The sequence below is a fragment of the Watersipora subatra genome, chromosome 2 (assembly GCF_963576615.1).
Source record: "Watersipora subatra chromosome 2, tzWatSuba1.1, whole genome shotgun sequence".
Lineage (NCBI taxonomy): Eukaryota > Metazoa > Bryozoa > Gymnolaemata > Cheilostomatida > Watersiporidae > Watersipora > Watersipora subatra.
The window spans coordinates 63,126,936-63,138,884 of NC_088709.1; the positions used below are offsets into that span (position 1 = coordinate 63,126,936).

Genomic DNA, 11,949 nt, shown 5'->3' on the forward strand with positions numbered 1-11,949 from the left:
CACATCGGCTATTTGCGATAAAAGTCTAGTCCTACGCGGCTCTATTGGCATATATTTTATTTTGTATTTGCTCATGTTGGCTAGAATAAAATTTTAAATCCAGCTACAGATACATTATTATAGATGTTTCAGAAGCCTCACATAACGAAAATTGAAATTTGTCTTACTCACTTTCTCCAAATGCTGTGTAAACACTTGAGTACCGACTACCAATTCTACCGGTCTACGGTAATTCTGTCAAGCAAACTATTTAGCATAAGGTCTTTGTATCGGCACATTTCCATTGCTACCCACACTAATGATATACAGCCTCCCAAAAGCCCCGCCCACATTATGTCCATCACCTATCTTGGGTTGGGGCTGTATGACATCGCCTACACCAAAAACTACAGTAGTTTCTTACTACCATAAGTAAAATAAGCAAGCTGGGTCTTTGAAAAGAATATACATAGGGATAGAGTTTTAAGGATGAGAAATCTGCTGCAAACTGGATTTGAACTAACATTCTCCAGTTCTACGGACATCCATATACCGTATCCAATTCACTACAATATTCTGCAAATCATGTTTTGCATTATCTTCAACAATATTATTTTATTATATAACTTTTACAAGCAAAAAAATTTCATCTTGGCATAAAGCTTTTATTAAAAATATTCATCAAGTCGTGGCCACTCACATAGTATTAGCTGATACAATAAGACAAAATCATCTACTGCAACAAACTCAAACCAGACATCATGGTTTATGCAGCACACACTCAAGTCTCTCTTTCCCATTTATGGCAGTTTCCACACTGACAAAGCTGCTTCGGCTGGTGGAACCACATAAACATCCTGTAATCAGTAAAACAAATGCAATAAATATATGTCATTCATAGATATGTCATTCTAACGCGTATCTACTGAAAGCTTTCAAGTTGGGAGTTAGATAGATTGCGAGTGTAATTTTGAAAACGAATAACTGTTTAACAAAGGCATAAATACACCAAGCCAACGATTCGAAGCTTTGGTTCTGGAAGCTAAAGATTTGCATTGATCAATCGATTTTCTTCACTTTCTACAAGTGAGAAGTGAATATCTAACGTCAAATCATACATCTAATTTTCTAGATAAAACTGCCACAAAAAATTTGACGCAAATGTAGCTAGGTGAACCGATAAAAAAATATAAAACGACGATTAGTGATAGCAAAAAGTTATAATTTTATTAATTAGTACATGTATTAATGAGTACTAAAAGTATTACCTTTAGTATATTCATCAATCTAAGCCATTGTATTGCTAGATGCTATGGATTAAAAAGAAGCCGTCAAGAACTCACTGTACATACGTATCTCGCACGTGCAGGAAATTACATGTACATTTTAGCCTCAAACAGGGAAATATAATCTGAAGGTAAACTCAACAGTATATCTATAGGAGACTCAAAGTAAAATATAAATTTACCTCCATTGTCCGATCTTCCTGCGTAGCACTTCAACCACATGATGCCCAGAAAACTCGGAGTCACCTTCGCAGTAACTTCACAGCAATTTTTACGATTATGTTGTTCGCCAATAAAATGTGTCGATCGAGTAATTCATTAAAGTAACGATATTAATTAATTTAGTAAATATCGGTGTCCATGCGATTTAATAGTAAAGTAAAATCCCAAAATTTGAGATCAAAGACAACGCGTTTTACGAGTGATAACGTTTATTACGACTTATATAAAAATTTTGCGCTGATATTTGGCAAATGAAGCGACCTTATATTTATCAATCGTTGTTTCTTTTCAGATGTATCACTAGTAACGTCACGAAATAAGCACCCGCTGGAACGTGAGCTTTTTAAAAGAGGGCCTCATTTAAATGCATATATCTCTGGACAGGGTCGATCTACAAAGACAAAAATGGCATCAAATTGTAGCTGATGTTTTAGCCTTTTATGGGTTTTAATTTCATTAAATCAACTTTTTTGACGCAACCACATCTTTAACCCTGTGGAACCCAAAGATGTTGTTAAGCGAGTAAACATTTTTTCCTGCAGATTTTGATTTGTTTATAGCAGGGATGTGCAACATGTTTCTTTTGAGGGCCACTTTTCAATATTTGAACAACACCTAGGGCCAGCAACCCAAAATAATGTAATCTAATAAAAAATTGTGTGTCGAGTTGAGGAAACTGAAAAAATATTTTAATATAAATAAGTACATCTCTTGCAAAGAATAAATACAAACTTTTATTAGAATGAGTCTGTAATATTGGACCAAGAAATTGAGACAAACAATTAAAGTGCATATCAGATAATTAGTGTGAAACTTGGTATTTTACGTTTTTACACAACTTTTCAATGTCCGCTTTTACTGATGTAGTAGCAACTCAAAGTTGACTGGTCAGGTGTTCATCGGGAGTTGACTTCGGTGCCTGTCTTTAGTGAACTTCATTTTTGAAAAAACTGTTCGCAACAATGCGTACTGCCAAAAAGTGATAACATGTTTCTAGCATGCAGCTTTAGATTGGGATACTTTCCAAATACATATTTCTTATAAAAAGTTACTAAATCATTATTAGTATATGCTCTCCTCAAATCAGCATCTGATTGTAATTCTATCATCTCCATTTGATAGCGGTCAGGACTGTCTTCAGATACCATGTCAAAGGGCTGAGAAAATAGTTTGAACTTCGGTTCACATTTCCTAAAATCAGCAAACCTCATTAAAAATTCGGAATGCAACTTGTCAAGTTGTTCAGTATATTTGGAGCAATCTATTCCTGGCAGTTCTGCTTTTCTGACTGCTAAACAAGGAAAATGAGTAAGTTGTGTTTTACTCAGTTGATTCCGAAACAGTTGAAGCTTCTTTTCAAAGGAACATATGTGTTCAAACATCTTGTTTACCAACTTAAATTTGCCTTGTAGTTTAACATTTAAATCTGAAACATGTTGTGTAATGTCAGTTAGAAAGGCAAGGTCATTTAACGAGTCATCATCAGTTAAACAAGCAACATCCTGCTGCTTATTAACCATGAAAGTCATATTCTCCATTCTCAGATTCCAAAATCTGTTTAGCGTACTAGCTCGGCTCAACCAACGCACTGCAGAGAAGTACACAACATCTGGGTAATCTAAATCGAGTTCTTCTAAAAATGCCTTGAACAGGCGATGATTGAGTCCTCGAGCATGAATGTAGTTCACACATTTAACCACCCTTTTCATCGCATCAGTAAATCCAAGAATTTTTGTGCATAAATTTTTCTGATGTATAGTACAGTGATTCACCACAACTTCTGGCGAACCTATGGCATCTAAGAATTTCTTGGTGAATCCATTAATTTTCCCTGTCATCGAAGGTGCCCCATCAGTTGTTAGGCCAGCGGGCCTAGAAGGGTCCAGTTCAAACTTATCCATCAGCTTCACTACTTGGTCGCAAATGTCTTGTCCAGTGGTTGTTGAAGACATATTGGCCATGTCTAAAAATTCTTCAATTATTTTAAAATTATCTGTGATACCTCGTATGAAAAAAACCCATTTGGCAGTGTCACTAACATCTGTGCTTTCATGAAGAGCCAAGCTATATGATGTGCATCTTTTTATTCTTCTTTCAAAGCCTCTTCAATGTTATCCGAAAGCTGGTTAATCCTGCGTGCCACAGTGAAACGAGACAAACTGGTTTGTTGCAATAACAGTTTTTTTTTCCGGACAGGCGAAATCAGTGAATATACCCAAGCAACTTTTTACGAGTTCTCCTTCACTAAATGGCTTCTCTTTTTCTGCAAGTAACTCACAGACTTTGAAGCTAAATTTGGTTACAAGCTCAGAGTCTTTCTTATATGAAGTATACACCCCTTGTTGCTTCTTAATTGCCGCGGTCATCTGTTTCAGCTTGTTTAATCTAGCTTGGCCTAACAAGGTATCATAGGAGGCTGAATGTATTGATGTGTAATGTCATTTGATGTTGTATTCTTTCAATACAGCAATTGTAGCTTGGCAGATGACACATATAACACCTTTGTTGGGCTCAACAACAAAATATTTGCTACTCCAATCTTTATTGAAAACTCTTCCTTCAACGTCAACTTTTTTTTCTTAGTAGCAGTCATGTTTAGCTACAAAAAACAAATTTTCTTGACTGTTATATTACCATCGCAAAAAAAGCTTTAATGAGTACAATCAGCTGACACAGAACTGGGTAGAGTCAATAAATTTCATTTAAGTTTGGGATATAAGTTGAAGAAAATATTTTTAAAATATCTTAATAAAAATGTATTGGAGGAAAAATCTAGCCCAGAATGTTCAACTTACCCAAAAAAATTATTTTCATTTTGGTTAGCACTTACCAGTAATAATATTTCCCAATCTTATTTTATCAATAAAGAGTGTACTGTCCTTACAGGGTTGAAGAACTGGGTTCAACTGATTCACGTTTATATTGTTTATTTGGAACCCAAACCGTTAAAACTAAAATAAAAGCATAACATAATGACATAAAACATTTTGGCATGGGTTTCTATAAGCTTATATATGTAGGCAATTTGCACAATTCTAAGCAATGTAAAATCAATAAAATATATAAGTTCTATAATATGCAAATGCTACAACAATTACATAAATGATTGCTAATAATATAAATCGCATACCTTTTTGGCCTTCTACCCAGGTAAGGCAGTAAAAAGACTTGATCACTTGTATGTCAAGCTATGACTGTTGATAAAGCGTAAATATTAAAAAACTACATGCTGCCAACTAGCAGAGTAGCTTGGCGTAAAATGGCTTAATACAAATCAGCAGAGTTTATATATTGTGGGCTATAACATAAACAAAAATACAATTTATTGCAAAATGGCAATGCAAGAGCTATGAATCTTTTTAGCTTAGCTAAAAATACACAACAAAGGATTAAAATGGTTAATTTGATTCATAGGCAGCATCAGTGCAATCTACAAGCATCGGTTATATAAACAAGCATCACTAATTAAGCTATTATATTTTCGTTATTGCGATGATGATCTCATGGCTATTCCGTAAGCGCTAGGTGAATGAGAGTTTGTTTACTCCTCTAAAACACCAGCACCACAATGCAGGGGCCACATTATCTTAGCCTGTAGGCCAGATTGTGGCCCGCGGGCGGCCTGTTGCACACCCCTGGTTTATAGGGTCAGAAAAAAAGTATTTAATTTTATCTTTTTCAAATTTTAAATTTTTAATGACTTTTAAATGTGTCAATTTTAACAAGTTGGGCTAAAGAGGATTCAATTTAAAATATTTTAACAGTTCATCAACAAACTTAGCAAGAATGTAACAAAAAATGTAAAAACTAACAGAGAACTGAAAAAAATTGTTCAAATAAAATTTTTTCAAAGTTACAAATTATTGTCAAGCCACCTATGGAACTGCTCAAAGCGGTTTTCTTCTTTGTTTAGACATAAATGAACATCACATTTTCACACCAAATGTTGCTTTGCACTTCTGTACACTGGTTGCCCTGTCCTCTTTTTCAGCTATTTTAGGCCAGTGATGATAGCTGTCCTGCTTTATGTCTTTGCACGGTGCCTTGTTGGCACGCTTACGTAAAACTGCTACAGCTGGCTCATCATCTGTAGCACCTCCCGTAGCTTTGATGAGGCTGCTGGTGACAATTGACAGGAAACGACCCCTGCCCATAACATCTTTTTTTGGTAATAACAGTAATCAACAATCACGGCGGTAGAGTAGCCAGGCATTGACGATAGCAACTGTTATGAAATTCCAAAAGATGTTCGTGTACCACAGATTTCATGAGAAATCTATGTCTTCCCAAAAAAATTACAAGTCCACACTTCTCATATTAGTATTTTAGTTTTTGATTATTTCTGGCATTGATACAGGCAAGTGTTCTTTTCTTTTTTGTCTCAGCGCATTGCTTCAGTACGTGGCTCAATTCCAGTCATGGTAGAAAGCATACAAACAGCCCGGTTGTCAAAAAAGTGTACTGTCACTGTGTTGTGGATATAGATATTTGAGTTGAGGCTCATTGGTGGTTTAGCTCAAAAAATGAATTTCAAAAATAAACTAGTTGGTGGCCTTTTGCTATTACTAGTAAAGCACTATTATTACATTTCTAAAAAAAATCTTGTTCACAACTCACTTACAGTGGTATTCTACTGGAACCCATTGTCTTATTTATAACACACAAATATACTGAATTGAATAACTGTGTTGTTCAAGTATTTGCTACCAATCTGTTAGCAATAATGCAAAAATTGAATGTTCTGTTTGTGTAATTCCATCATTGATCAAATTTTACTAGCCTTGTAACCTTCCAAAATTTGGCACATATCAAGCTATTTTACACCGCACATGCCATACATTTTGAAGCCATGTGGGAATCAACAGGAAATCAAAATTAACAACCAACCAATCGAACTTTTTCGCTTCTGCGGTAGAGATAACACATCGGGCTTTAAGGGGTAATAATAAAGAGTTAGCAAATTGGTGCATAGAAAAGCCATTTATGATTTCAACAAGTTTGATGCGTTTACTTTAACACAAGGAGCTCTGCAGGGTTAAATCTAATGAATTGACAGTTCTACAATGCAGTCGATATTAATAAAATACTCACTTTTCCTGCTCCTAGCTACAACTCCATGTACTTCCCACATCAAAAAAGTCGTTTTTAAAATAGACTGAAAAATTTAATGATTAAATTAATTAGTATAATCTTGAAACAATGTAGAGGATGCTAGCCAACTCTAACCTGGCCAAAGACTCAGCCAACCGGCTGACTACAGCACCTTCAGGCCAGCAAAAAAAACTGCTTAGACAAGCCAGGTCCAAAAAGGAAATGACAGTATCCTACGGGACAGAGAGAAAGATTGACCAGTCCGGCCAATAACGTGGCTGGCTAACAACTGGCCAGCACTAAAAAGATCAGCCAGCAGAAAACAATTGGTCTGAGATGCCTACAGCAATCTGCCCGCCCCCCCCCCTCCTCCCCCCTCGAAACAAACATTTTAAAGGAGATATTTTGCAGCATTATGAACAACCCCTGTATGTAATGGTACCAAATGACTGAATCTACTCCCACGTTGACTGACACAGTGCAAACTGTCACAAAGTTTCCTCACATTAAAATTGAATAGTGGCAATAACTACCCATCAGGTACCTGGAAGGAAAGCCAGCTAGCCAGATGTTGACGATTCAGAGCCACTTCATTAGCCATCTTTCACTTCTGGTGCAGTCACTAACAAAAGAGGTCAAGTTAAAATATTTTGGTGCTGGAACTATGGAGGAGAGAGACAAGTTTGACTTGACTGCCTAAGCAAGAAATGCCTGATTGAAAGAAACAATGAGAGGCAGCAACAATAATGCCGACTACTGGTTGCTCAAAGGCCCTCATCACTTTTACAGGTGTACCGGCCAGCCAGACAAATCTACTGAGCCAGGATGAACCCCGAGAAAAGTCTCCAAAGTTTTACGGGATCGAATATAAGAAAACAATTGCCACAGCCTGCTGGCAGATGAGACTTGCTAACCATTTTACAAGGTAAACCAGCGGCTAGCAAGCTGGTTTAACACTTTGTTGAAGTGATGAACAAGATGTCATCTTCAAAGACAAAAGACAGAGAACATAAGACACTTCGTTGAAGTGTTAAAACATGACATGTAATATAGCTATACCTAAATTATCATGTAATTTAACCAATGTAAAAATAGTTATCATTTATGAGTTTTATAACTAAAAAATTATTCCATATGTAAAGCTACAGATGACAATGCTGAGCATTGCAGTAAATTACTGTGTCAAGTAGTTGAGCAACAATCTTTACCTATATTGTTTATATTTTAATTAAAACCAAATTTAGGGTGGACTAAAACATTCTCATAAGCTACAACTAGGAAAGTTATCTATTTTATAAAAGTTCATTTTAGCTCTTGATTAGGTTACAGGTAAAGCAGTGATTATTTTACAGCAAATCATTACATGTATTTGCTACTCTTTCATAGCAGAATACAAGTATAGCCAAAAGGGGTGAGGGATCTGTCAATTTGATATCAGTCGATTAATAAAGTTGTATATACTAGATAGTTATAGATCAACAGGTACATAGTTTTTAAACAGGTACATGATTTTTGCTACATAGATTAACCATAGGAGAGAAAGTGCTGGTAATTAAAACACAAAATACCTGTGGTCAACCATCGATCATAATATGCTTTCATTGTAACCATGGCTAAATGAAAACCATCAAATATTTATAATACAATTATGACAACAAAAATAATGTGAAAGAATTATTGGCTTCTACTAAACTGTATAATGGAAACTCGTATGCACATAATATGAATTGGAGGCAGCAGTATATTCAATTTGAGGTCTAAATCTTTGGAGAATTAAGCCTATAGCTAAACAAACTATATGATAGTAAAAAATACAGCTCTAAGCTTTCCAACTTGTGTTGCAAGGGTTAGGAAAACATGTATGTCTTTTTTTACACAAGACATGATTAACACTATGCTTACATATTCTCGATTGGCAATTTAACTGCAAAGAGTTCAAAGTTCATGCATGACACGATGAGACTACATACCGATTTTATTGCACTACTGTCAAAGACCGCTCACAAGCCGAAGGTACTGCAGGTGACTCCCTTCAAAATTGATTTTGTTAAAAATAGTTGTATGTTACTGAATGCTAGAACGATAGAAGTATTGAACCTAATCATGAGCTAACAAACAATTTAACTATGATGATATAATAGTTGAAGATGTATCTGAAATCTTTTATAAATACGCTTATTACTATATTTATTATTGAACATTATAAAGATGGAAGTAATGAACATAAGTCTGAGTAACACCAAGAACTATTTAACATCATGAGGTAGTTAAACATGAACTTGTAACCACCAATAATAGCAGTGAAGTTCTCAACAATTTTGTAGACAACAAACTGTCTTTAAGAATGTCAACTTGATAATGCAATTTGTTCAATCATACTTCAGTCGAGTCTCTGAATCACGAGAAATTTAATCTTAACCGTCACATGTTCTTTCTATTTTATGCAGTTTAAAGGTTGACTTGCAGCAAAATTCAAATTGCAGTTATTTGGTATGAAAAGTTTTAACATGTCTTACTCTGCTGTGTTGTAGGTTCAAAATATGAAGAAATATGATTACAAGCTCTCAAAAGTTCAAAAACGAACAGTTTAGAAAAAACGGCCTTAGTTTGGAATCCCTCATTTTGATGACGTATTCAACTTGATGTGGCTGTTGTTTTGACACATTTTATTATGTGAAATGAAAGTTTGATAATAGGCTCATTATAATACATCTCGCAGCACTAGTTTATGATAAACACCTTGGGTTCTATCAGAAAGCCTTAATCAAATATAGATGCTCACTAATTTACAGTTTCGGTTCAGTTTGGCCTAATCATTTAGTCATAATCAGATCATGTGACCCAAATTTCTCGCCAAATGGCGCAAACAATTATTGCAGCATTTTTCGACCATCAAAAGTGTTCAACAAGCTCTTCATGTTTATTAGAGGATGATATGCACCCCTCGAGCTAAAGTTAAAATACTAAACTGATTTTTATGCTAGGTTTTGAGATATTAGGGCCCAAAGTGATGGCATTACAATGATAATGAAATAGGCGCATAAGGACAATCGACATAGTTTTATTGAATGCGTGAAGTATATTTGTGAGAATATTTCGACGAATGAAGTTGCATGAGAATGTAAACAGAAGCACATCTCATTCAACTGCCTCCTATTTGAGCCATCTTGGGAGAGATTCCAACCTACAGCTGTTTTCGCGATGGCTGCGATTACCTGTTCATTTTTAGCTTTTAGGAGCTTGTAATCATATTTCCGCATATTTCAAACCTACAGCACAGCAGAGTAAAACATGGTAAAATTTTTAATACTGGACAACCGATACGTAAATTTTGTTGCAAGTCAACCTTTATTGAAAGTTTTGCCATCATGAAAACTTACTCCAAATTATAACAAGCATCTATACATGTAAAAAAGCATGATAAAATACTTATAGGCTGTTTTTGTTGTATAAATGAATAAACTCACATGAACTTATGCAAAGAAGGAGAAGAAAAGAATCCATCTTTTCTTCCCTTTCTTTGTATACTCCCAATACTGCCTTATACTACCTAATCTACTAGCTTTATCCACTAGCTTTATTCAGCTTTATTCCCTCACCGTAATTGCCAAAACCACCCATACTGCTTCGAGATCAGACGCCAATATAGCCTGAGCCTAACCAATCCAACAGTACAACAGTTTCTTCTAATTTTGTAAGTTTTTAAAAGCTGACATTAGACCCAGCAAATATTTACATTTACTAAAGTCTATTATCTTTCAATAATTTCATAAATCTTCTATATGATTATAGAAAGCTATCCTTCTGTATGTATACTGATAATTTTCTTGATTAAGAAACATATGCTTTGAGCTACATCTACTTTTGCAACAAAATGCCATGGATGAAAAAATTTATTTTTTATATAACTATAAATAAATTTTTCCTTTATCAGTGTAAACTTGACTAAAACTTGTGTTTAATAACTGAGAGATCATTCATGTCGGTAAGTGCTACAGTTGACAATGTAGAACATGACAGTAAGAAGAGAGCTGAGCAATCTACCAATCTGCTTTCAATCAACTAATACATGTAGAACTGTATATACTAGTTAATTATAAGTCTACTGATATACAAATTTTAGATAAATAAAAAACTGGAGGTTTGAAAGGTCTCTTACCAATTTTTAAGCTGAGAACCGCCTTGAAATTAGCTTTTAAGCGGTTGAAAGTAGCTTGTGAAAATAGTGGTTGGCTTTTCACTATAGGTTTTCTTCTTTTAAATCTAAAATGAAAACTGATGTAGCTACTGTATCAGTCACAAAGGCTGACTTCCTGTCTTAATGACAAGTTTCTTTAGTCACAGTCAGCTCTAATTAGTTTGTGCTAGTTGTGAATTGATGCTTGGTGAATTCAAATACAATATATGGTTGGAAGATGTTCCAAACTTTAGATTCGGTTCTTTCCAAATGCCATCACCTGCATAAAACTCACTTCAACTTGATAACCAGAGTTGCAACTGTCTATGCTTTGGCTAAACCAAGTAGCATTTCGAAAGCATCCTAATCGGTCAAATAGCTGACAGGCGTTAGTTCAAACCTTTTGCGTGGTTGATCAAATTAAACAGAAATAAACCTACCACAGGTAGCTTATTCCATTATATAAAGGTAATAACACTTTACGCATGAATAATGGTAAAGTGTAATGGTAAAGGTATTTGTATATTCTCTATATAATAGCAAAAAATTCTTAACTGACAACAAGTTTAAAGATTTACCTTTGAACAGATAGTAACGTCCAAAAGTGATCTAATCAAATTTAAGCGAAACTGTCTTTTAAATTTTTTTATTAAGTCGGTCGGTGATGCCATAAGTATTTGAGCTGGTCTCATTAGTCTACCGATGTGTTGATTTCTGACCAGCGGTAGGGAAGGAAAGCCATCCTAGTATTGGCTTTGTATTTTTTTAAACAGAGTAAACAGCCAAAAGAAAAACTCTGTGAAAGTTTTAATTATGTTTCAATACTAATGACACTGAACCTCTGCATGTTACTTTAGGTACACATGGGGTTAGTGCAAGCTCATAATTTGAGTCTTGGAACATAAACTACCTCAAACAAATATAAAAAATAAGCTAACATTTGGTTATGGTATTCCTGCTTGCACAGCTGTGAATCTGTAGGTTGTAAAGGAACAGTATGTAACACATTTTCTAAATTTGACTAGATTTACAGTTTGTTCTTGCTGGAGAAATTGGACTTGGTGCTGTCAAGCATAATACTGGTAATTGGGTAAGTGGTGTGTAGCAATATTCATAGACATATATATGAGGTCATATTATAACAATCATTATATTAAATATGACTGAGCTAAATGAACTTATATGAGATTTGTC

General features: G+C 34.8%; 1 long non-coding RNA gene across 1 annotated transcript; it reads right to left on the reverse strand.

Moving 5' to 3' along the window:
- Positions 1 to 2,367: 2,367 nt before the first annotated feature.
- On the reverse strand, positions 2,368 to 4,710 carry LOC137388805 (uncharacterized). The gene is made up of 3 exons (XR_010978030.1): positions 4,618 to 4,710; positions 4,318 to 4,438; positions 2,368 to 2,678 (listed from the first exon to the last, which is right to left on the reverse strand). It is a non-coding gene; the product is annotated as an uncharacterized lncRNA (long non-coding RNA).
- Between the last annotated feature and the right edge of the window lie 7,239 nt (positions 4,711 to 11,949).